This window comes from Saimiri boliviensis, chromosome 14 (genome assembly GCF_048565385.1).
Source record: "Saimiri boliviensis isolate mSaiBol1 chromosome 14, mSaiBol1.pri, whole genome shotgun sequence".
Taxonomy (NCBI): domain Eukaryota; kingdom Metazoa; phylum Chordata; class Mammalia; order Primates; family Cebidae; genus Saimiri; species Saimiri boliviensis.
In genome coordinates, this window is record NC_133462.1 from 52,816,141 (window position 1) to 52,841,795 (window position 25,655).

General features: G+C 44.1%; 1 non-coding gene and 1 pseudogene across 1 annotated transcript; both read right to left on the reverse strand.

The window, feature by feature from the left end:
• Positions 1–11,083: 11,083 nt before the first annotated feature.
• On the reverse strand, positions 11,084–11,194 carry LOC120362856 (U6 spliceosomal RNA). The gene has a single exon (XR_005578654.1). It is a non-coding gene; the product is annotated as a U6 spliceosomal RNA (small nuclear RNA).
• A 2,489-nt stretch (positions 11,195–13,683) lies between these two features.
• Positions 13,684–15,196, reverse strand: LOC141581161 (cytochrome c oxidase subunit NDUFA4 pseudogene; annotated as a pseudogene).
• Positions 15,197–25,655: the final 10,459 nt, after the last annotated feature.

Below are 25,655 nucleotides of genomic sequence, written 5' to 3' on the forward strand. Positions count from 1 at the left end.
CAGCCCCTTTGGGTGGAGTGGCATGACTTGAAGCTCCTCACGGCAGGAATCATCAGGCAATACTTGACATCTCATGGCACTCTCGAACTGTTTTTTCTTTTTCTTTCTTCAGTAGCTACTCTTCCTCAGTGTTTGACCATATCATAGGAGTACATGATCAGGCAGCTCCATAACCTGTTTCACGTCATGCTGTCGTCTTTGGCTGCAAAAGAATGATGAACGTGGCCCCAATCTTGCTGCCATGCTGGCAATACTGTTACCTTATGCTCTGCTGTAATTCCTTCCTGAGTACATAACTAAACGATGTGAACTGAGCATATGGCTGTGATTCCTAAGCCACTCAGACCCTTGTTTGTTTCATTGTCAATGACAACTGCCTGGCACCTTCCTTTACTGATTTCCCATTTGTAAAGATTCCTTCAGTCACATTAATGTGTGAGATTGGCCTTCAAGATTAAGAAGTTTGTTGATGTGAAAGTAACACCAAGGGCATTTGCATTTGTCATTAATCCAAGGTGCTGACACGTAAAGTTCACATGACTAATACACAAAATATTAAATATATTTAATAATATCATCAACTTCTTTTTTGTCAAAGTGGAATGTAATTGAGGCGTAATCGTTTTGGTAACATGATTTTTAGGATTTATATCCTGTGGCTGGGTGTGGTAGCTCACACCAGTCAATTTTAGCACTTTGGAGGTCAGAGCAGGAGGATTGCACAAGTCTCGGAATTCAAGACCAGCTGAGCAACATAATGTGACCCTATCTTATTAAAAAAATGTTTAAAAAGATTTTTAAATTAAAAAGAGAATTTACATCCTGGGCACATATCAGAAATTCATCATTTTCAATATCTAAAAATTACAGGATTCTATGACAAACATTTCAACAAGCTTGTTACAAAATCTAGCTTTCATAGATTCTGTATTATATGTAGTTATTTGTCAAGTCTGTTGTGTGTCATTTGTTCATAAAATATGTTTAGGTACCTCATTTTTTCTCTGGCTTTTCCTTTTTTCCATATGAATCACTGAGAATGCCTAAATTTTTAAAAATAAGTTTTCTCATATTAACACACAACTCTGCTGGTCTTATTTTATATTCATGACTTTGAACCACAAATTGGACCTTGTAATTACACTATAGTTTCCTGGTCTATTTTTTTTCCTGGTGTCTTAAAAGACTCACACTTTTTTTTTTTTTTTTTTTTTTGAGACAAAGTCTCGCTCTGTCACCCAGGCTGGAGTGCACTGTGGCTCAGTCTCAGCACTGCAGCCTCCACCTCTGGGGTAAAAGTTATTCTCATGTCTCAGCCTCTCAATTAGGGGGGATTACAGGTTGGCGCCACCACGCCTGACTAATTTTTGTATTTTTAGTAGAATGAAGTTTCGTCATGTTGGTCAGGCTGGTCTTGAACTCTTGGGCTCAGATGATCTCTCCACTTCGGCTTCCCAATGTGGTGGGATTACTGGCAGGAGCCACCGGGCCCCACATCTTCTTTAGCTAGTTGCTTCTCAGCGCTGTGACTGGAAGTTTCACCTTCTTATTCCCTTGGCTTCAGATGGCTGCAACATTTCCGGCTTCTCCTCTTTCACCTTCCCGTCCACCATTTCCCCCCACATTATCTAATTTTTCTTTTAATTTTCAATTCCTTGATATATTGTATTTTGTACACTCGTTGGTGGCATTGCATACTTCTTCTTCTTTTTTTTTTTTTTTGAGACGGAGTTTCGCTCCTTACCCAGGCTGGAGTGCAATGGCGCGATCTCGGCTCACCGCAACCTCCGCCTCCTGGGTTCAGGCAATTCTCCTGCCTCAGCCTCCTGAGTAGCTGGGATTACAGGCACGCGCCACCATGCCCAGCTAATTTTTGTATTTTTAGTAGAGAAGGGGTTTCACCATGTTGACCAGGATGGTCTCGATCTCTTGACCTTGTGATCCACCCGCCTCGGCCTCCCAAGGTGCTGGGATTATAGGCGTGAGCCACCGCGCCCGGCCTGACATTGCATACTTCTTGTGTGTCACCTTGGATTTTCTTGGTCTCACCTGTCTTGGGGGCCTTTGGTCACTTAGGACAGATCCTGCGATCTGCAGAGTTCTAGTTTTGCAGCAGAGACTCTGCCAGAGTTTCTGGATTTTCCCAGCCGAAACACAACCAAGATTTGAGATCTGGTTCACTGAGATGCGGCTGAAAGGGTCAAGCCTGTGAAACCCCGGTGGAGGGGTTAAATTGACTCTTCACTTCCATCCCACGCAGGGACTATTCTAAGGTCCTGCGTGTCTGCGTGAGCGTCCCCCGGCCCTGTGATGAGCGGCATTCTTTCAGTGCTGCAGATCCTGCTGCATCTGCTTCTCATCCTCCAATCTCCCTGCCTTGGGATTGTATCTCCTTATGAAGCATTCATGCTTAAATCTTATTCAGGCTGTGTGTTTTAGAGACCCTTGGCTAAGCCATTGGCTGTTTACTTTTTCTCCACCCCCCCCCCCCCTTTTTTTTTTTTTTGAGACGGAATCTCGATCTGTCACCCAGGCTGGAGTGCAGTGGTGCTATCTGGGCTCACTGCAACCTCTACCTCCCTGGTTCAAGCAATTTTCCTGCCTCAGCTTCCCGAGTAGTTGAGATTATAGGCATGTGCCACCACACACAGCTAATTTTTTTTTTTTTTTTTTTTTTGGTAGAGACAGGGTTTCATCATGCTGGCCAGGCTGGTCTTGAACTCCCGAACTCAGGCGATCCACCTACCTCAGCCTCCCAAAGTGCTGAGATTACAGGTATGAGCAACCACACCTGGCCTTTTTCTCCCTTTTGTGGGACTTGTCTGTCCATAGTCTTAGTCATTGGCCTTTTTCCTTTTAGGATATTTACATTTTGTGTAATGATTTGCAACAGCTCTTCAGGAGTTGGAGGCTATTAAATTCTGTTTTAGTAGGTTTTAAAATTAAAAAGTACCATTTGGGCACAGTGGTAATCTCAGGGCTTTGGGAGGCTGAGGTGGGAGGATAGCTTAAGTCAGGAGTTCGAGACCAGCCTGGGCAACATAGTCAGTCCCTGTCTCTACAAAAAGTAAAAACGCGCAGTGGTGTACTCCTGTAGTCCCAGTTATCCTAGAAGCTGAGGCAGGAGGATCACTTGAGCCAAGAGTTTGAGGTTGCAGTGAACCATGATCATGCCATCATGCTACTGCACTCCAGACTGGGTGACACTCAGTCCTGACCTAAGAAAAAAAAAAAAAGAGAGAGAAAGAGATCATTGTCAGTACCATAGAATCCCCCTCTGTGGCTCTCTCCATTCACATCCCCTTTTTTCCCTCTATTCTATGACTATTCTTGTGATTTTTCTTTCTTTATCCTGTGCATGCACGTGTTTGTATATAGTTGTGTATGTATGTATGATACACATATAAAGCTGATTGCTTCTTAGCGCTGCAACTGGAACTGTGTTTATGTACACATACCTGCATACATATACACATACATACCTGCACACACATGTACACAGAATAAACAGTAGTTTTCACATCTCCCTACCTTTCATCTTTTCAGCTGTATATATATATATATTTTTGACACAGGCTCTCATTCTGTTGCCCAGGCTAGAGCATAGTCGTACAATTATGGCTTACTGCAGCCTCTACCACCCAGACTCAAGGGATCCTCCTGTCTCAGTCTCTCAAGTAGCTGGGACTACAGGGATGTGCCACCATGCATGGCAAATTAATTAATTATTATTATTATTTTTTGTAGAGACAAGGTCTCACTATGTTCCCCAGTCTGGTTTTGAAATCCTGTGCTCAAGCAATTCTCCCACCCCAGCCTCTCAAATGCTGGGATTACAGACATAAGCTTGGCCATTACAGACATAAGCCACCATGCCTGGCCTCCTTTCAGATGTTTCTCCCATTCCTTTCTCATCCACACACACAAACATTACACCCAATGTAAGATGAAGACACTCAAGGCACACATGAGGAAGCCAGATGATAGATGATTACTCAGAAAACCCAGAATTTAAGCCAAAAGGAGAAAGAAGCAAAACTCCAGCTGACATCATAAAAATTTGAGACAACCACCATTGATATTTCTAAAATGCTTGGAGATCAGTTGTAGCCATGGATATTGAGTTAAGAAGGGGAAATAATTGAATGAATCTTCTAAGCATTACATAGACTTTATGGACTGGAAAATACAAAGGTGAAATAATGAAAGAAAAATTATCCAAATACATGAAACATACATAATAAATCTATTTAATATCTGTAGATATGTGCTCTTCCATTTCCTACTGTTTTTAAATTGAGTTTCCCCCTTCCTTGTTACAGTTGAACATAGATATGTGAAAACAGAACTTAAGGATAAAACCATGGTCCTAGCTACTTGGGAGGCTGGAGCAAGAGGCAAGAGGATCATTTGAACTTAGGAGTTTGAGGTTAAAGTGCCGTAATTGTGTCTGTGAATAGCCACTGCACTTCACTCTGGGTAACATAGCAAGACCCCATCTATAAAAAAAAAGTTAAACAAGGGTCATGAAACCATCCTTATGCATTTTGAAGTGACCTTATACCACTAACAGGCTTTAAAAGTTTGAAGTAGCATCTTACTGTCAAGGACCATCATCAACCTTGAATTTAGCATATCTTTTTTGGTCTAATTAACTTCAGTATAAGAGATTTTATAGTCACTTAGAATGTAAAACTATCAGAGGGAGAGCGTATGTATGACTGTTTTACACAGCTCATATCAGAGTAGGTACTTAAATGGATTTTGGTTGTCTAACTAAAAGCATGTCAATTTTATTGATCTTTTCAAAGAACCAACTTTTGTTTTCATTGACTTTTCTCCATTGCTTCTGTTTTCTATTTCATTGATTTCCACTCGAATTTTTATTTCCTTTCTTTTCCTTGTTTTGAATTTAATTTGCTCTTCTGTTTGAAGTTTCTTCAGGTGGAAGCTTTTTTTCCATTCTTTTCTTTTTCTAGAGACAAGGTCTCACTCTGTCACTCAGGATGTAGTGCAGTGGTGCAATCGCAACTTACTGTAACCTTGAACTCCTGGGCTAAAGTGATCCTCCTGTCTCAGCCTCCTGAGTAGCTGGGACTATAGGCATGTGCCACCACGTTCAGCGAATCATTAAATTTCTTTGTAGAGATACGGTCTCATTATGTTGGCAGGCTGGTCTTGAACTACCTGGCTGAAGTCATGCTCCTGCCTCAGCCTCCCAAAGTACTGGGATTGCAGGTGTGACTTACCACACCAGGGCTTTTTTTACTGTTCTAATTTACATTTTCACAGCTAAAACGTTTCCCTTTAAAGACTTATTTACCTCCGTACAATAAATTTTGGTATGTTTAAATATGGCACTTGAGGTCGGGCATGGTAGCTCATGCCTATAATCACAGCACTTTGGAAGACTAAGGCGGGTGGATCACTTGAGGTCAGGAGTTCGAGACCAGCCTAGCCAACATGGTGAAACTCTGTCTCCACTAAAAATACAAAACTTAGCCAGGCATGGTGGTGTGTGGCCCCTCACTCTAGCTACTCGGGAGGCTGAGGCAGGACAATGGCTTGAACCTGGGAGGCAGAGGTTGCGGTGAGCTGAGATCTCACCATTGCAATCTGCACTCCAGCCTGGGCAACAGAATGAAACTCCGTTTCAAAAAAAAAAAAATGCCACTTGATTGAACATTCTCATGGTATGGCACACCATTGTTATGTAGCTTGTAGTATTGTTGAGAAATTCAAAATCATTCATGTGGGTCCTCCATACCGCTTCCTTTTTTCATCTCATAGCTCTTTATTTCCAGTGTAATCACGTGTCCTAATATGGTCTATTTTATCCACTAAGGTGTCCTGAGCAGTTGACCAGTTGACTGCTTCTTTCAATCTTGGTACCCATGCCCTTCAATTCTGCAGAATTTTCATGTACTATATCCATGATAATTTCTCAGGCCCTATATATGTTTCATTTTGTTTTTTGCTCTTTTTTTTCTTTTTTCTTTTTTTTTTTTTTTTTTTTTTTTGAGGCAGGTTTTTGCCCTGTCCCTTAGGCTGGAGTGAATGGTATGATCAGAGCTCAGAGCTCACTGTAATTTTGGCCTTCCGGACTCTGGCAATCCTGCTGCCTCAGCCTCCTAAGTAGCTGGGACTACAGGTGCATGCCATTGTGCCTGGCCGACTTTTATCTTATTTTATTTTGTAGAGATGGGTTCTCACTGTGTTGTCCAGGCTGGTCTGGAACTCCTGGACTCAAATGATTCTTTCCCTTCAGCTCTTGAGTAGCTGGCATTACAGGTGTGCCCAGCCCAGGATGATTCATTTATTTCTATTTTCTCTTTCTCTATTTCTACAACTCCTATTATTCAGATATCTAGATTTTGGATGGAATATATTTGAATTTCTTTAGCTTTCCTTTACTTTTTCCACTTTTTGTGTGTGTTTTTGCTCTACTTACAGAGACATTTTCTTAACTATAGTTTAAACTCTTCTACCGAGTTTTGTCCTTTAAAACTATCATTCAGAATTCTTTTCCTCTGACAGTTGTCTTGTAATAGCATTCTTTCTTGTTTCTTGTAGGAATACACTCTCATGTCTCCGAGGAAATTAATGATAGTTTCTTTGAAGTTTTTTTTTTTTTTATTATTATTTTGAGATGTAGTATCACTCTGTCACCCAGGCTGGAGTGCAGTGGCGTGATCTCAGCTCACTGCAACCTCCGCCTCCCGGGTTCAAGCAATTCTCCTGCCTCAGCCTCCCATGTAGCTGGGATTACAGGTGCACACCACCACGCCCAGCTAATTTTTGTATTTTTTAGTAGAGATGGGGTTTCACCATGTTGGCCAGGATGGTCTCGATCACCTGACCTCGTGATCCACCCACCTTGGCCTCCCAAAGTGCTGGGATTACAGGCGTGAGCCACTGCGCCCGGCCTCTTTGGAGACTTTATCTTGGCATAGACTATTCTCTTAAAGTTGTTTTATTTTTCATTTCTGTATTCTACTCCTGCTCACTCTCCCTTCATCCTTCTCTCTGTCATCCATGCTCTCTTTTTCCCGCGTTGGAGATTTTTTCTTAGCTGCCTAGTGATTTTTAGCTCTTGTTCACAATTAAGAATGGGGTTAAAAAAAACACTGATTGGAAGTTTTGTGTGCCTTGTTGCTTACTGCTGTCCTATACACTTTGGTCTGATCTGACTGATCGTTTAACTGGGTAAGCCCCAATTTCATTATCTCTTTTTCTTCTTGGGTTGTTTAGAAAATAATATTCCAATCTCTTTCTTGGTTGCCATTGTTTTGGTAGCCAGATGGGGAAAGAAGTGGTGGTTCCAATCTTCAGTTTATAGTATTTCACTAAAATTTCTTTTCTTTTCTTTTCTTTTTTTTTCTTTTTTTGAGATAAGGTCTTATTCTGTCACCCAGGCTGGAGTGCAGTGGCACGATCTCAGCTTACTGCAACCTCCACCTCCCGGGTTCAAGCAATTCTCCTGCCTAAGCCTCTCTAGTAGCTGAGATTATAGGCGCTAACCAATGTGCCTGACTGTTTTGTATTTTTAGTAGAGATGGGGTTTCGCCATGTTGGCCGGGCTGGTCTTGAACTCCTGACCTCAGGTGATCCATCCCCCTCAGCCCGCCAAAGTGCTGGGATTACAGACTTGAGCCACTGTGCCCAGCCAGTATTCACTAAAATTTCTTGTTAATATAGTACTCATTCCTCAACTGTGCCTGGCATTATCCAGATCAGAGCTCGGAGAATCAATTTTACCCCTCTGCAGAAGTGTGTAGAGGACAGTTACCTGACTGTACCAAGTGGGTCAGGGGACCCAGGGTCTAATTGCTTCTAAAACAAACTCGTAAACAATTCTGTTTTTTGCTCATTTTCACCCCTTACTTACTGAGATAACTATTGCCACCAATTCCTGAGACTTTCGGTTTACACTGGGTTATTTTTCAGGTTTTCCTGCTGCTAACCTGGGGCTTCTGTTGCCGTTTATCCCTGTTCCTTCTAATTTTTCTTTTCTTTTTTTTTTTGAGACAGAGTCTTGCTCTGCCACCCAGGTACGATCTCGGCTCACTGCAACCTCTGCTTCCAAGGTCCAAGCGATTCTCCTGCCTCAGCCTCCCGAGAAGCTGGAATTACATGTGCACACCACCACACCGAGCTCATTTTTGTATTTTTAGTCGAGATGAGATTTCACCATGTTGGTCAGGCTGGTCTCCAACTCCTGACCTCAAGTGATCTGTCTGCCTCGGCCTCCCAAAGTGCCTGGGATTACAGGCATGAACCACCGTGCCTGGCCTCCAGTTCTATCTGTTAATGTGAACTATGAATTTTTTTTTTTTTTTTTTTTTTTTTTTTTTTTTTTTTTTAGATGGAGTCTTGCTCTTGTTACCCAGGCTGGAGTGCAATGGCACAATCTCAGCTCACTGCAACTTCTGCCTCTTGGATTCAAGCCATACTCCTGCCTCAGCCTCCCAAGTAACTGGGATTACAGGCGCCCACCACTACACTTGGCTAATTTTGTAATTTTGTAGAGACAGGATTTCACCATGTTGGCCAAGTTGCTCTCGAACTCCTGACCTCATGATCTGCCCGCCTTGGCCTACCAAAGTGCTGGGAGTACGGGCGTGAGTCACCGTGCCTGGCTGTAAGCTATGACTTTTACAAAAGTTTGTGCTTTTAAAAACTGTAGTTTTAGTTTGCAACGAGTAAATCTACCTTTTTTTTGTGTGTGTGTAAGTCCCCAATTGCCTGTTGTTGCTGAAAATGTCTTTAAAATGTCCGGAGGACTTAAGTAAATGCCGCTGAAAGAGGTATCACCTTTTTAAAAATTGATGTCATATTGTTTTCTGAGAGTAGGAGTTGATAGGTAGAGGGTGCAGAAGAAAAGAGGAACAGTACAGATCGGAAGACCCAGGTGTTCCAGGAACCATTTCTAAAGACATCTTTGATTTGGAAAAACAGAAAATCAAATCAGTTCACTGTAAGCTTCTGAACCAGACACTCTCCTGAAACTTCATTTCTGACTTTTTTTTTTTTTTAACTCTACCTCACTTTGGGTGAATTTGTGCTCGTTTTTTTTTTTTTTGCCTTTTCTATTAATATAATAATTTTTATGACAGAACTAATAGTGATAATAATACTATCTTCAGTATTCGTAGCTTCTAATAAGTGACAAGCCCTGTACACACACACACACACACACACACACACACACACACACACACATTTTACCACACCATGTTCTCCCCTGTCCTATGTGTCAAGGAACAATTCTTTTTCAGGTTGAGAGGGCTGACAATGACTACAATAAATGTGCTATTCATCGTGGCTGTAATGTCCTAATTTTAACCCTCATGGCTCTCGAGGTATCATTACAGGGCTCAAATAAATCAAATCCTTGTCATGAAAGAGCTACCTTTAACCAATTTATGAAATAGAAAGCACACTGCTTCTAAGGAAGGTTAAGTACAATGTATTGTGCAGATAAAATGAGGTATTGTCAGTGTAAACAGCATACACTGATATGATACTCCATAGAAAGTGAGTTCTGCAGAAATTTCATCATTGGGATTAAAGCTTAAACGTGTTGCTGTGTTGGGTGTATTGCTGAACGCTTGACGTGGGAATTGTGATTTGGCATCACACTGCATGAAACTTTAAGGCATCCACAGTTCTGAGCACACTATTTTTTGGGTAATAGGTATTGGGTGTGTCATTAGCAGTATCAAGTTCTTCCAATGCTTAGGAGGAAGAATCAGCAGGAGGAAAGAGAGGTCCCGTGGTTGAGAGGTCCCGTGGTTGAGAGGTCCCATGGTTGAGAGGTCCCGTGGTTGGGTATGGCCTTAAAAGTTTCCAACTTTCATATCTTAGGGAAAAAAAAAAAACAATTTGGAAACATTCTTCAGAAATCACCTAATTTATACCTTGGACGTTTGAAAGAACTATAACTACATCCCATTTTTCAGAGACTTCAAAAAACGATCCTATAACTTCTCTCAGAAGTACATTGTTAAACAAGGGGGTTCTTCCTTATAGCTCCCTGATGTCTTTCCTTTTCTTCTGTCTTCAGTGGGTAAGGATAAGAAATAACTTGTGAGGCCAGCCATGGTGGCTCATGCCTGTAATCCCAGCATTTTGGGAGGCCAAGGTGGAAGGATCACTTGAGCCCAGGAGTTCAAGAACAACCTGGGTAACGTAGTGAGACGCTCCCCCTCCCCGCCCACAACCGATACAAAAAAAATTTAAAAAACATTAGCCAGGTGTGGTGGCATGCACCTACAGTCTCAGCTACATGGGAAGCTGAGGTGGGAGTACTGCTTGAGCCTGGCAGGTTGAGGATACAGTGAGCTCTGATTGTAACACTGTATTTCAGCTTGGGTGACACAGCGAGACCCTGTCTTAAAAAAGAAAAAAAAGAAAAGAGAATTACCTTGTGACAGACAGTTATTCCTCAGTTTTTCTTTACTCCTGATTCCCAGACTGAAAATTCCTTTTTTTTTCCTCTTTAAATGGAGTGTTACTCTGTCAACCAGGCTGGAGTGCAGTGGCACAATCTTGGCTTACTGAAACCTCCACCCACCTCCTGGGTTCAAGTGATTCTCCTGCCTCAGCCTCCCGAGTAGCTTAGATTACAGGCATGCGCCACCATGCCTGGCTAATTTTTGTATTTTTATATATTTTTTCGAGATGGAATTTTGCTCTTGTTGCCCAGGCCGGAGTGCAATGTTGCAATCTGAGCTCATTGAAACCTCTGCCTCCCCGATTCAAGTGATTCTCCTGCCTTAGCCTCCCGAGTAGCTGGGATTACAGGCGTGCACCACCATGACTGGCTAATTTTTTATTTTTAGTAGAGACAGCATTTCACTATGTTGGTCAGGCTGGTCTTGAACTCCTGACCTCAGATGACCTGCCCACCTCGGCCTCCCAAAGTGTTGGGATTACAGGCTAAGCCACCGCGCCTGGCTAGCTAATATATATATATGTGCTAGCTAATATATATATATATACATATATACACATATATATATATACATATATATATATATGCATACACACATATATATATATATTTTACTTTATTCAAAAAATTAATGTGGAATGTTTCATGAATTTGGGTGTCGTCCTTGCTCAGGGACAAGCTAATTTTTTCTGTATCTTTCCAATTTTAGTATGTATGCTGCCAAAGTGAAGTGAGCACTTGGCTGAAAATTCTGACAACAAATCTGAGTTGGGTTAATTATTACGTTGCTGAACACCTTTTAATGTTATTAAAAATGTAGAACTCAGCCAGACTTATGCCTGTAATCCCAGTACTTCGGGAGGCCAAGGCAGGTGCATCACCTGAGGTCAGGAGTTTGAGACCAGCCTTACAAACATGCTAAAACCCTGTCTCTACTGAGACAGGAGAATCGCTTGAACCCGGGAGATGGCGGTTGCAGTGGGCTGACATAGTGCCGCTGCACTCCAACCAGGGCGTCAGAGCGAGACTTTGTCTCAAAAAATAAATAAAATAAATAAAAATAAAAAAATGTATAACTCTGGTTGGGTGCAGTGGATCAGGCCTATAATCTCCGCACTTTGGGAGTCTGAGGTGGGCAGATGATCACTTGAAGCCAGGAGTTTGAGACCAGCCTGGCCCACATGGCGAAAACAAAAAAATTAGTCAGGTGTGGTGGTGCATGCCTGTAGTCCCAGCTACTCAGGTGGCTGAGGCAGGAGAATCACTTGAATCCGAGAAGCTGAGGTGGTGAGCCGAGATCGTGCCACTACACTCCAGACTGGCTGACAGAGTGAGACTCTGTCTCAAAAAAAAAAAAAAAAAAAAAAAGGTATAACTCTGTGGCTAAATAGTACTTTAGGTTGAATTTTTTAATGGCTTTTTTCATTAGTGTAGTTATGCTAATATCATATTTAATCATACACTTATGTCTACTGAAACATTAATTTTGCTAGTATGTATACTCAATTGTACATTTATTTGGTAATATTTTCTTGCCAAGATGCAGTTTATCTTTTCAGCAAGTACTAATCTTCTATTTTCATTTCCTATAAGCCTCGAATCGTGTTAGCCAAGTTATCAGCTGTTTATTAACATCATAATATTCATTCATTTATTTATTTGATCATTTAAACACCTTTTTGTGAAGGGCATAGGCAGGAGGATATAAAGAAAGTAAGATTAGGATCCTCGGTTTTTGGAGGTCATAGTTAAGTCTTAGACACATGTAAATTTTAATTTAATTTTTTATATATATATATATATATATATATATATATATATATATATATATATTTTACAGAGACAGGATCTCACTGTGTTGCCCAGGCTGGTCTCAAACTCCTGCACTCAGGCAATCCATTCTCATCAGTCTCTGAAAGTGCTGAGATTGCAGGCATGAGCCACCATGCTTAGCTGACACTTGAAAATTAAAGAGCAGTGCAACATAGTCTATAATTAAGTTATTCAGTTTGTGGTGGATAGTAAGGTTTGAGATTTCACAGGAGAGGGTCATGAAGGTGGGTTTCTGTGGTTGAGAAAATTTTTATGGAGAACTGGGTTTTGAAGCACAAACAAGATTTAAACAGCTGGAGAAGAGGAGGCCAAGTCAGGCTGGAAAGAGAGCAGGTTGAAATGAGCCGATACGTGTGGAAATAAAGGGGCGTTCACCCTGAAGAGAACGGAGCTTGCGTTGGGAAGTAATAAGTTCAGTAAAGTAGGTCGTGGTTAGACAAAAAGGGCCTTGAAAATTCCTAAGGATTTGATTCTGTGGAAAATGGGTTTTGGAAGAGCAAGTGACAGAGTCGTTTAAGAAATTGAATCTAGCCTGGGCACGGTGGTTCACGTCTGCAATCCTAGCACTTTGAGAGGCCGAGGCAGGTGGATCACCTGAGGTGAGGAGTTGGAGACCAGCCTGGCCAACATGGGGAAACCCCATTTCTACTAAAAATACAAAAATTAGCCTGGTGTGGTGGCACATGCCTGTAATCCTAGCTGCTTAGGAGGCTGAGGCAGGGGAATCACTTGAACCCAGGAGGCAAAGGTTGCAGTGAGCTGAGACTTTGCCATTGCACTCCAGCCTGGGTGATAGATCGAGACTCTGTCTTAAAGAAAAAAAAAATAGTGTATGCCTTTCCTCTTATGCATTTGTCAGTTTCTTCCTCCTTTTTTCTTTCTTTCAGCTCTCTTTTGTTTTGTTTGGTCAGAAAATGGCTATCTTTTTTCAAAGTTTCAGATATTTATTAATCAGTGCAATCTCTATCAACATGATTTCATCAACATGATTTCATGCATTTAGAGAAGAAATATTTCCTACTTAAGTAGAAAATTGTGTGAATGGCTTCTGGAAGACATTCATTCTAAGCAGCTTTATGGTGAAACATTTCATTTTAGAAATCTGGACCTTTGGCCAGGCACAGTGGCTCACACCTTCATCCCAGCACTTTGGGAGGCTGAGGCAGGAGGATCACCTGTGGTCAGGAGGTGTTTGAGACCAGCCTGGCCAACATGGTAAAATCCCATCTCTATGCTACATACAAAAAGTAGTCAAGTGTGGTGGTGGGCACCTGTAGTCCCAGCTACTCAGGAGGCTGAGGCAGGAGAATCGATTGAACCCAGGAGGTGGAGGTTGCAGTGAGCCGAGATCTTGCCATTGCACTCCAGCCTGGGCAACAGAGCATAACTCTGTCTCAAAAAAAAAAAAAAAAAAAAAAAAAAAAGGAAAAGAAATCTGGACCTTCTTTCTTCAGTTCCTTATAATCCACATTCACTGAGTAGAACTTGTACCAATCATTGGGACCCAGTTTGTTTCAGTGTTCTGGGTTATGCTTTCTGTCTGAATTAACACCTGGATTGAACAATGCCAGATGCAAGACATACAATGTTGCTCCAGGACCTCCAGCTTCAATAAATTCAAGGAGAGGGATTAAGCTCGATGCTTCTTGGCCTGACTGAGGATCTGGCAGAGGATGTTTGCAGCAGAGGCCTCCTGTTGGAAAGAAGAGAACCAGCCTAACTATCTGGCCCTGGACTAGGGAGTATTTCATCTTTTTCTTATAATCGTTTTCTTGCATTTCTTCTTGCACTTCGGTTTTAATACTGTAATAGTCCCACAGTACATGAATTGCCTCTAACACGCTGCTCTCTCTTTCCTTACCTTGCTCATTTTCTTTCTGGATCTTTTCTGGTAACCCATGAAATGAAGGGTTCTTGAGCCAATGGTGCACCTGCTTCTGAAGAACTGAGTCTTGAGCAGTGAATGTGAAGGGGGTCCTTGCAATTTAGTAGCGTTCTGTGTGTGGCGAGATTGTACCCAGTTTCTCTTGGATCTTGAACCAAAGAATGATTCCTTTGGAGCATGTTGAGAATTTTCAGACTGGCTTCTAACTACCTAGATCATTTTGATTATGGTGAGATGAGAGAGGTATGAGTTTAACTGCAACACAATCAGATCAGTTTTAGATAAAGCCGAGAAGATTTAATGAGTTGTGCTTCACAGAAAAACTTCTATGTAGGGGAGCATTTTGTTTTCAGGACAGCATTAGCATTGGTCAGCATAAGTCGTGTGTAGGGAAAAGAACACTGGATCAGGAGTCAGAACATCCCAGACTAATTAATTCTTTTTTTTTTTTTTGGACGGAGTTTTGCTCTTGTTACCCAGGCTGGAGTGCAATGGCGCGATCTCGGCTCCTGGGTTCAGGCAATTCTCCTGCCTCAGCCTCCTGAGTAGCTGGGATTACAGGCACACTCCACCAGGCCCAGCTAATTTTTTTTATTTTTTTATTTTTAGTAGAGACGGGGTTTCACCATGTTGACCAGGATGGTCTCGATCTCTTGACCTCGTGATCCACCAGCCTCGGCCTCCCAAAGTGCTGGGATTACAGGCTTGAGCCACCGAGCCCGGCCTCAGACAAATTAATTCTGAGAGCTGAATTTAGAATCTTTTGTTATCCCCATTCACTGCTGATATGGCGTGGCTCTGTGTTCCCACAGAAATCTCATCTCAATTGTAATCCTCACATATGGAGGTAGGGAAGTGATTGGATAAAGGGGATGGTTTCCCCCATGCTGTTCTCATGATAGTGAGTGAATTCTCACGAGATCTGATGGTTCTAAAAAGGGTGGTTTTCCTGTGCTCTCACACGCTGTCTCTCTTGCCACCTTGTGAAGAAGTTTCCCGCTTCCCCTTTCCCCTTCCACCATGATTGTAAATTCCCTGAGGTCTCCTAGCTATGAGGAACTGTGAGTCAGTTAAACATCCTTTGTAAATTACCCAGACTTGGGTATGTCTTTATAGCTCTTTGAGAACAGACTAATACAACTGCTTTTTTATTTTTTATTAATTAATTAATTTATTTATTTTTAATTAATTTTTTTTTTTTTGAGACGGAGTTTCGCTCTTGTTACCCAGGCTGGAGTGCAATGGCACGATCTCGGCTCACCGCAACCTCCGCCTCCTGGGTTCAGGCAATTCTCCTGCCTCAGCCTCCTGAGTAGCTGGGATTACAGGCACACGCCACCATGCCCAGCTAATTTTTTGTATTTTTAGTAGAGACGGGGTTTCACCATGTTGACCAGGATGGTCTCGATCTCTCGACCTCGTGATCCACCCGCCTCAGCCTCCCAAAGTGCTGGGATTACAGGCTTGAGCCACCGCGCCCAGCTTATTTTTTTTAAACTCTGTCACCTCCTGCCTAGGCCTCTCATAGTGTTGGGATTACAAGCACAAGCCACCACACCTGGCCTCCTAATCAGTGCTTTACCATGATTTACTTTGAGTAAAACCAAGTAGAGTTGGAACTTGAGTAATTTCCAGTTGGTAATGGTGAAGTCAGGAGCAGTACTGAGGTTTATAATCATCACTTAATTTACAGAAAAGAAACATTAAATACGTAAAAAAGACTAGAGGTCAGGAAGAGATTTTTAGGTTGTTCAACAGAATAAAATATTTTGAGGCATTTAAAAAATTCCACAAAGCATTTCAGAAGCACAATTTATGCATGGATAATTTATGTGCTAATTGTAATTCAAAATCTTCTCTCTAAACTAATTCTCTAAAGATCTCCACCAGGTTATTTTTTTTCCCTAGATTAGTTTATGTTGTTTGTACTTGAACAGAATAAAAGTTAACTTCAAGAATCTTTATAATTCAGATACTTCACAAATTCCCTTTGTTTCTCATCCTTAATTCATGAAGCTTTATATGGTTTATTTCCATCTTGTTTCAAAAAGCTCCTAAAACAAGGATCTCTACAAAAGATATGTTACTACACACACACATGCACTTAAGTTTAGACATTCACAAATTTCTTTGTTAAGCATCACCCCACTTTAAAAATTTTAAATAAATGCTTAAATTCATAAAAACACATACAATTATTTTTAGTACATTGGATCATTTTTTTCTACTTCTCACTTCTTCCAGTTATGGATTATATAGCCAAGCCTTTGCTGTGTGACTTCTCAGTCCCTCCTACATTAAGCTGAGGACACGTATTTTCTTATCTCATTGATTTACTTTGGCCAATGAAATCCTATTTTTTATTGAGACAAAATTTGCATATTAAAAAATTCACCATTTAAAGTGTCCAATTCAGTGGATTTTCGCATATTCACAATGTTGTGCAAGCATCGCCACTATCCCATTCCATATGATTCTCATCTCCCCAGAAAGGAACCACAGGCCCATTAGCAGGCACCAGCTGTGTGTCTTTATGGATTTGATTAGTCTGAACGTTTCATCTAAGTAGCATCATACACTATGTGGTTTTGTTGTATCTGGCTTCTTTCACTCAGTACAGTGTTTTTAAGTTTTGTCTGTATTGTAGCATGTACCATCAGCCCTTCCTTCCTTCCCTCCTTCCCTCTCTTCCTTCCTTCTCTCCTTCCCTCTCTCCCTCCCTCCCTCCCTCCTTCCCTTCTTTCCTCCTTCCTTCCTTCCTTCTCTCCCTCCGTCCCTCCCTTCCTTCCCTCTTTCCCTCCCTTCCTTCCTTCCCTCCTTCCCTCCCTCCCTCCCTTCCTTCCCTCCTTCCCTCCCTCCCTCCTTCCCTTCTTTCCTCCTTCCTTCCTTCCTTCTCTCCCTCCGTCCCTCCCTTCCTTCCCTCTTTCCCTCCCTTCCTTCCTTCCCTCCTTCCCTCCCTCCCTCCCTTCCTTCCCTCCTTCCCTCCCTCCCTTCCTTCCCTCCTTCCCTCCCTCCCTCCCTTCCTTCCCTGCTTCCCTCCCTCCCTCCCTTCCTTCCCTCCTTCCCTCCTTCCCTCCCTCCCTCCCTTCCTTCCCTCCTTCCCTGCTTCCCTCCCTCCCTCCCTTCCTTCCCTCCTTCCCTCCCTCCCTCCCTCCCTCCCTCCCTCCCTCCTTCCTTCCTTCCTTCCTTCCTTCTTCCTTTGAGTTTTGCTCTTGTTGCCCAGGCTGGAGTACAATGGCATGATCTCGGCTCACTGCAACCTCTGCCTACCAGGTTCAAGCGATTCTCCTGCCTTAGAGTCCCAAGGAGCTGGGACTACATTCATGTGCCACCATGCCCAGCTAATTTTGTATTTTTAGTTGAGAAGGAGTTTCTCCACGTTGACCAGGTTGGTCTCGAACTCCTGACTTCAGGTGATCCACCCTCCTTGGCCCCCCAGAGTGCTAGGATTACAGGTGTGAGCCACCATGCCTACCATTTCATTTCTTTTTATGGAAAAATAATATCCCATTTTATGGACATGCCACCTTTTGTTTATGCATTCATCCGCTGATAGACATTTGGGTTGTTTCCAGTGTTTGGCTATTATGAATAGTGCTACCATGAACGTTTGTGTACAAGTTTTTATATGAGTATATGTTTTCGTTTCTCTCTTGGATATACACCTATTAGTAGAATTGGGTCATATGGTAACTTAACATTTTGAGGAACTATTAATCCGTTTTCCAGAGTAGATGAAGTATTTTACATTCCTACTAGTAATGTAAGAGGGTTCCAATTTCTCCACATCCTCCTCAACACACGTTATTGTCTATCATTTTGATTGTAGCCATCCTACTGGGTGTAAAGTTGTATCTTACTGAGGTTTTGATTTTCCTTTACCTAATGGTGAGTGGTGAACAATGTTGAACTTACAATGGAATTTTTTTTTTTTTGACATGGAATCTCACTCTGTCGCCCAGGCTGGAGTGCAGTGGCATGGTCTCGGCTCACTGCAACCTCCACCTTCCGGGTTCAAGCCATTCTTCTGCCTCAGCCACCCAAGTAGCTAGGACTACAGGCATGCACCACCACACCCAGCTGAATTTTGTATTTTTATTAGAGACAGGGTTTCACCATGTTGGCCAGGCTAGTCTCAAACTTCTGGCCTCAAGTGATCTGCCCACCTTGGCCTCCCAAAGTACTGGAATTATAGACTTGAGCCACTGTGCCCAGCCTTGTAGTGGAATCTTAATGGCGATGATGTGAGCAAAGGTTTTAAATCTTCCTCTGATTTGACCTGCTTCCTTGTGCTTCTGCCAACTGCCCTGAGACCATGCTTTGAGCAGATGCTGGTCCAGGGAGCACGAGGAAGCATGTGGAGCTCACCTGCACACAGCCCACAGTGTGCAGTCAAGACCAGCCAATCTTCCACACCCTGGGGCAAGAAAAACACATTTGTCCTTATATGCCACTGAGATATGCGGGCTATAACACAGCATTAGCACAAACAGGCGTAAAACATATGTACAGTTTTAAAAATATTAAGGAACACTGACCAGGCATGGTGGCTCATCACAGTGGTGATTTCCTAGTGCTTTCAAAGACCATCAATGCAGATTTATGCATCCTTCAATCCATCTGCCCATTTATATTACATTTAGTAATCCCAGCACTGTGTCAAAACATGTTCATCCTCCCTGCTGAAAAGAAAGCTATTGGTTGGGTATGGTGGCTCACACCTGTAATCTCAGCACTTTAGGAGGCTGAGGGAGGCAGATCACCTGAGGTTAGGAGTTCAAGACCAGCCTGGCCAACATGGTGAAATCTCATCTCTACTAAAAACACAAAAATTACCCGGGCGCAGTGGCACTGTTTACAATAGCAAAGACCTGAAATCAACCCAAATGCCCATCGACGATAGACTGGACGAGGAAAATGTGGTACATATATACCATGAAATACTATGCAGCCACAAAAAATGATGAGTTCGTGTCCTTTGTAGGGACATAGATGAATCTGGAAACCATCATTCTCAGCAATCTGACACAAGAACAGAAAATCAAAGACCGCATGTTCTCACTCATAGGCGGGTGTTAAACAATGAGAACACATGGACACAGGGAGGGGAGCATCACACACTGGGGTCTGTTGGGCGGGGGGCAAAGGAAGGACAGCAGAGGGTGGGGAGGATGGGGAGGGACAACAGAGGGAGAAATGCCAGATGTAGGTGACGGGGGATGGAGGCAGCAAACCACATTGCCATGTACGTACCTATGCAGCAATCCTGCATGGTCTGCACATGTACCCCAGAACCTAAAGCAGAATTTAAAAGAAAGAAAAAGAAAGAAAAAAAACTGTTATAATAAAGTCATAGATTTAAATATAGAAAAAAGATTCGGAGTGTATATTCTTAGAATACACATATAAAATTTAAAATACCTAAAATGCTTTCTCATATATATATATGCATATGTACACACACACACACACACACACACACACACACGGCAGGCAGGTGTGAAATGGTAACTCTTGACCCTGGCTTTCAAGGCTAGGAGGCTGTCACTTAGAGTATGTAGGAAACGAGAAGGTCAAGATATTAGCTGGGACTATTGCAACAGGCTACAAAGGGAAATACGGCAGCATTATTGCAACTAATAGCAAGGCGAGCCTTGGTCAAGTGAACACGACAAGAGTGAGCTTGCTCAAAGCAGAACTCGAAACTCACAGGGTAACCCTAGTAAAGCTCGCTTTACTCTCAAATTTGTCTTGCCTAAGAACCGGGTGCTAAAAACTGACCTATAAATGATATTTAAGCCGTTCCAGGTAAGGGAAATAGCAACCTACTGAGGCATAGAGTTTTTTCATTAGGAGTGGCTTTGATTGACATTATCTTATAAAAGTGGCCTTTACATTTTGGTATGTATCAAAAGCACCTGGAGGGATTACTAAAGCACGAATTGCTGCACCCTATCCTCGGAGTTTCTGATTTGGTAGGTCTAGGCTGGGGTGAGACAGTGTCCCTCGCAAACAAGATTCCAAGTAATGCTGATGATACAGGTCTGGAGACTACGCTTTGAATGTCCTGTCTTGTTAAAAATACTTAAGAGCCAGGCACGGTGGCTCATGCCTTGTAAACTCAGCACGTTGGAAGGCTGAGGTGGGAGGATCACTTGAGACCAAGAGGTCGAGACTAGCCTGGAAAACATGGCAAAAGCTTGTCTTTACAAAAAATAGAAAAAAATCACTTGGGCGTGTGGTGTGCACCTGCAGTTCCAGCTACTTGGGAAGCTGAGGTGGGAGGCTTGAAACTGGGAGATCGAGGTTGCAGAAAGCTATGATCACATGACTGCTCTCCAGTCTGGCTGACAGAGCGAGATCCCGTCTCAAAAAAAAAAAAAAAAGAAAAAATGCTTAAGGTAATATGATGGAGGTTTTTAGGACTTTATTACTACATCCAGTCTGGGTGGATTTCATTAACCAAAAATGAGAAATCCCTGTTTCCTTTGAATTCTTTTTAGTGCATGGTAGAAATTTAAACTTTTTCTGCCAATAACTTTTAAACACTGAAGTTTCCCCATTAATATAGGTAAGATTCGTATTAATTTGATTAAAAAAAAAAGAATGCTTCTTCAAAACAAAAGCAAGGCTATCTGCAGCCTATTACCTTCCTAGCAAAGACATGGACTCCTCCCCGGAGGCAGGGACGGTCTCTGCTTTCTTCACTTTCATATTCCTAGTACACACTGCTTGTGTAGAATAAGCACTCAGGAGGCCAGGCGCGGTGGCTCACGCCTGTAATCCCAGCACTTTGGGGGACTGAGGCTGGCAGCTCACAAGGTCAGGAGTTCAAGTCCAGTCCGGCCAACATGGTGAAACCCCGTCTCTACTACAAATACAAAAATTAGCTGGGCATGGTGGCACGGGCCTGTAATCATAGCTACTCCGGAGGCTGAGGCAGGAGAATAGCTTGAACTGGGACCCGGAGGCGGAGGTTGCAGTGAACCGAGATCACGCCACTGCACTCCAGCCTAGGCTACAGAGCCAGACTCTGTCTCAAAGAAAAAAAAAAAAAAGAAAGAAAAATAGGAAAAAGTAGTCAGGAAACATTTAAGTGAGCATATAAATGAATTTAATTTGTATACAATTTTAATTTATATATTTTAAAGTTTTGAAAAAGACGAATTTAAAAAGTTTTTTAAAAGGCAGCATTAAAAAGACAAATGCGAAATAACTGACATGAAGAGAAAAGGCGGGGAGACCCAGGAAGACATCATCAGTTAATACACCAGGAAAGGGATGCGGACGGCCCCACTCAGTGAGATGGGTGTCTGGGTACGTAGACACCAGCTTTCCCTTCCCTTCTCTCTTCCTCTCACTTGAAGAAGCCGCACAGTGCGGGTGGGTCTGTTTAGGCAACTTCTCAGTGCCCTCACTTGTCACACCTTGACGAATGAGTCACGGGAGCTTGACTCCTGCCTGCCCCTGGCCACCTCTGCCACCAGCTAGTTGACTCTCTGCTTTTCTTCTCTGCTTCTTGGGAGCACTGCAGGGCAGGAATCAAACAGCAACCCCACCTCAAAAAAACCCACAACATCCTTTATTCAAGCAAACGTTAGGTAAAAACCCAGTATATGTACACTAGGGGAGGAGGTAGAGGTGTCCCGGCAGAGTGGGGGTGGGGAGCCCAGCATTCTACACGAACCCAGCAATGTCACTCTTTGTAGCAATTCAGCCCAGCGCAGTACATGACAATCAATTAGCTAAGACAGATTCAACAAAGTTATTTCCTCAACAATTACATACTGGATGCCTCAGAAAATGACTGCTTAGCCGTACGCCCATTTCAAACAGTATCAGAGAAAGGAAATAAAATAGAATCAAACGCTGAGAACAAGGGAAGCTGTTTGTGCTTCATCTTCTGAAATACTCTTATTTTTCTTGGGGATTTTAATCTGACCGTCGGCAGAAAGGTAATCGTTAGGGTAAGATGGTATCTTCTTTTTTTAAATGCTCCATTACTTGCACATAGTCATAACTGGTACTCATATGCACACTATCCACGGAAGTGAAGGAGATTAAATGGGTGCTAGGCAGCAGCAGCTTCTGTAAACTCAGACTCCCAGGCGAAGCCCGGGTTGTCCTAGGAGGAGCAAGAATTCAGGGCCAGAAGACCAAGCCACTTGCTGGCTGCAGCAGCTCAGGTGAATCCCGCAGCCTTTGGGACCCTACGTTAAGATGTAAAATGCGGGTAGTAATTCTTGTTCTGCCTTCTTCTTGGGGCGGGGTGGGGACGGGAGGCTGGGACTCAGCCCGGAAAGGAAGAGATTCATCCTGAAGCAGAAGAATAGGATGTGGAGGCAGGGAGCCTAAGGCTGTTTCCCGCTGACTTCCCACAACTAGATTGAAAGGAAAACCCTAACTTTCCAGGCCTAAGTAACAAAAGCACCGGAGGCTACTCAGTTTGCAAATCCCCCCAACATTTTCTGAGCGGCAGAGGGGAAACTGGCTGTGGGCAACAAATTAGACCGATTGCGGGTCTAGCCTTCCTTTGCAACCTCACTCCAGCCGCTGAAGAGTTGCTGTCCACAACCAGGTCGGACTGCGCGCAGGCCGAGCCCTCGTTTGCACAGAAGTAGAAGTTGGTGACTTCACGCCAGCCGCTGATTGGAACCAATCAGATGTTTGCACAGGAGTGTGACCTTGGTGACTTCACACCAGCCTCCGATTGGAACCGGTCAGATGTTTGCACAGGAGTGTGACCTTGGTGACTTCACACCAGCCTCCGATTGGAACCGGTCAGATGTTTGCACAGGAGTGTGACCTTGGTGACTTCACACCAGCCTCCGATTGGAACCGGTCAGATGTTTGCACAGGAGTGTGACCTTGGTGACTTCACACCAGCCTCCGATTGGAACCGGTCAGATGTTTGCACAGGAGTGTGACCTTGGTGACTTCACGCCAGCCTCCGATTGGAACCGGTCAGATGTTTGCACAGGAGTGTGACCTTGGTGACTTCACGCCAGCCTCCGATTGGAACCGGTCAGATGTTTGCACAGGAGTGTGACCTTGGTGACTTCACGCCAGCCTCCGATTGGAACCGGTCAGATGTTTGCACAGGAGTGTGACCTTGGTGACTTCACGCCAGCCTCCGATTGGAACCGGTCAGATGTTTGCACAGGAGTGTGACCTTGGTGACTTCACGCCAGCCTCCGATTGGAACCGGTCAGATGTTTGCACAGGAGTGTGACCTTGGTGACTTCACACCAGCCTCCGATTGGAACCGGTCAGATGTTTGCACAGGAGTGTGACCTTGGTGACTTCACGCCAGCCTCCGATTGGAACCGGTCAGATGTTTGCACAGGAGTGTGACCTTGGTGACTTCACGCCAGCCTGTGATTGGAACCGGTCAGATGTTTGCACAGGAGTGTGACCTTGGTGACTTCACACCAGCCTCCGATTGGAACCGGTCAGATGTTTGCACAGGAGTGTGACCTTGGTGACTTCACGCCAGCCTCCGATTGGAACCGGTCAGATGTTTGCACAGGAGTGTGACCTTGGTGACTTCACGCCAGCCTCCGATTGGAACCGGTCAGATGTTTGCACAGGAGTGTGACCTTGGTGACTTCACGCCAGCCTCCGATTGGAACCGGTCAGATGTTTGCACAGGAGTGTGACCTTGGTGACTTCACGCCAGCCTGTGATTGGAACCAGTCAGATGTTTGCACAGGAGTGTGACCTTGGTGACTTCACACCAGCCTCCGATTGGAACCGGTCAGATGTTTGCACAGGAGTGTGACCTTGGTGACTTCACGCCAGCCTCCGATTGGAACCGGTCAGATGTTTGCACAGGAGTGTGACCTTGGTGACTTCACACCAGCCTCCGATTGGAACCGGTCAGATGTTTGCACAGGAGTGTGACCTTGGTGACTTCACACCAGCCTCCGATTGGAACCGGTCAGATGTTTGCACAGGAGTGTGACCTTGGTGACTTCACGCCAGCCTCCGATTGGAACCGGTCAGATGTTTGCACAGGAGTGTGACCTTGGTGACTTCACGCCAGCCTGTGATTGGAACCAGTCAGATGTTTGCACAGGAGTGTGACCTTGGTGACTTCACGCCAGCCTGTGATTGGAACCGGTCAGATGTTTGCACAGGAGTGTGACCTTGGTGACTTCACGCCAGCCTCCGATTGGAACCGGTCAGATGTTTGCACAGGAGTGTGACCTTGGTGACTTCACGCCAGCCTCCGATTGGAACCGGTCAGATGTTTGCACAGGAGTGTGACCTTGGTGACTTCACACCAGCCTCCGATTGGAACCGGTCAGATGTTTGCACAGGAGTGTGACCTTGGTGACTTCACGCCAGCCTCCGATTGGAACCGGTCAGATGTTTGCACAGGAGTGTGACCTTGGTGACTTCACGCCAGCCTCCGATTGGAACCGGTCAGATGTTTGCACAGGAGTGTGACCTTGGTGACTTCACGCCAGCCTCCAATTGGAACCGGTCAGATGTTTGCACAGGAGTGTGACCTTGGTGACTTCACACCAGCCTCCGATTGGAACCGGTCAGATGTTTGCACAGGAGTGTGAACTTGGTGACTTCACACCAGCCTGCGATTGGAACCAGTCAGATGTTTGCACAGGAGTGTGACCTTGGTGACTTCACGCCAGCCTCCGATTGGAACCGGTCAGATGTTTGCACAGGAGTGTGACCTTGGTGACTTCACACCAGCCTGTGATTGGAACCAATCAGATGTTTGCACAGGAGTGTGACCTTGGTGACTTCACGCCAGCCTCCGATTGGAACCGGTCAGATGTTTGCACAGGAGTGTGACCTTGGTGACTTCACGCCAGCCTGTGATTGGAACCAGTCAGATGTTTGCACAGGAGTGTGACCTTGGCGACTTCACGCCAGCCTCCGATTGGAACCGGTCAGATGTTTGCACAGGAGTGTGACCTTGGTGACTTCACGCCAGCCTCCGATTGGAACCGGTCAGATGTTTGCACAGGAGTGTGACCTTGGCGACTTCACGCCAGCCTCCGATTGGAACCGGTCAGATGTTTGCACAGGAGTGTGACCTTGGTGACTTCACACCAGCCTCCGATTGGAACCGGTCAGATGTTTGCACAGGAGTGTGACCTTGGTGACTTCACGCCAGCCTCCGATTGGAACCGGTCAGATGTTTGCACAGGAGTGTGACCTTGGTGACTTCACGCCAGCCTCCGATTGGAACCGGTCAGATGTTTGCACAGGAGTGTGACCTTGGTGACTTCACACCAGCCTCCGATTGGAACCGGTCAGATGTTTGCACAGGAGTGTGACCTTGGTGACTTCACGCCAGCCTCCGATTGGAACCGGTCAGATGTTTGCACAGGAGTGTGAACTTGGTGACTTCACACCAGCCTGCGATTGGAACCAGTCAGATGTTTGCACAGGAGTGTGACCTTGGTGACTTCACGCCAGCCTCCGATTGGAACCAATCAGATGTTTGCACAG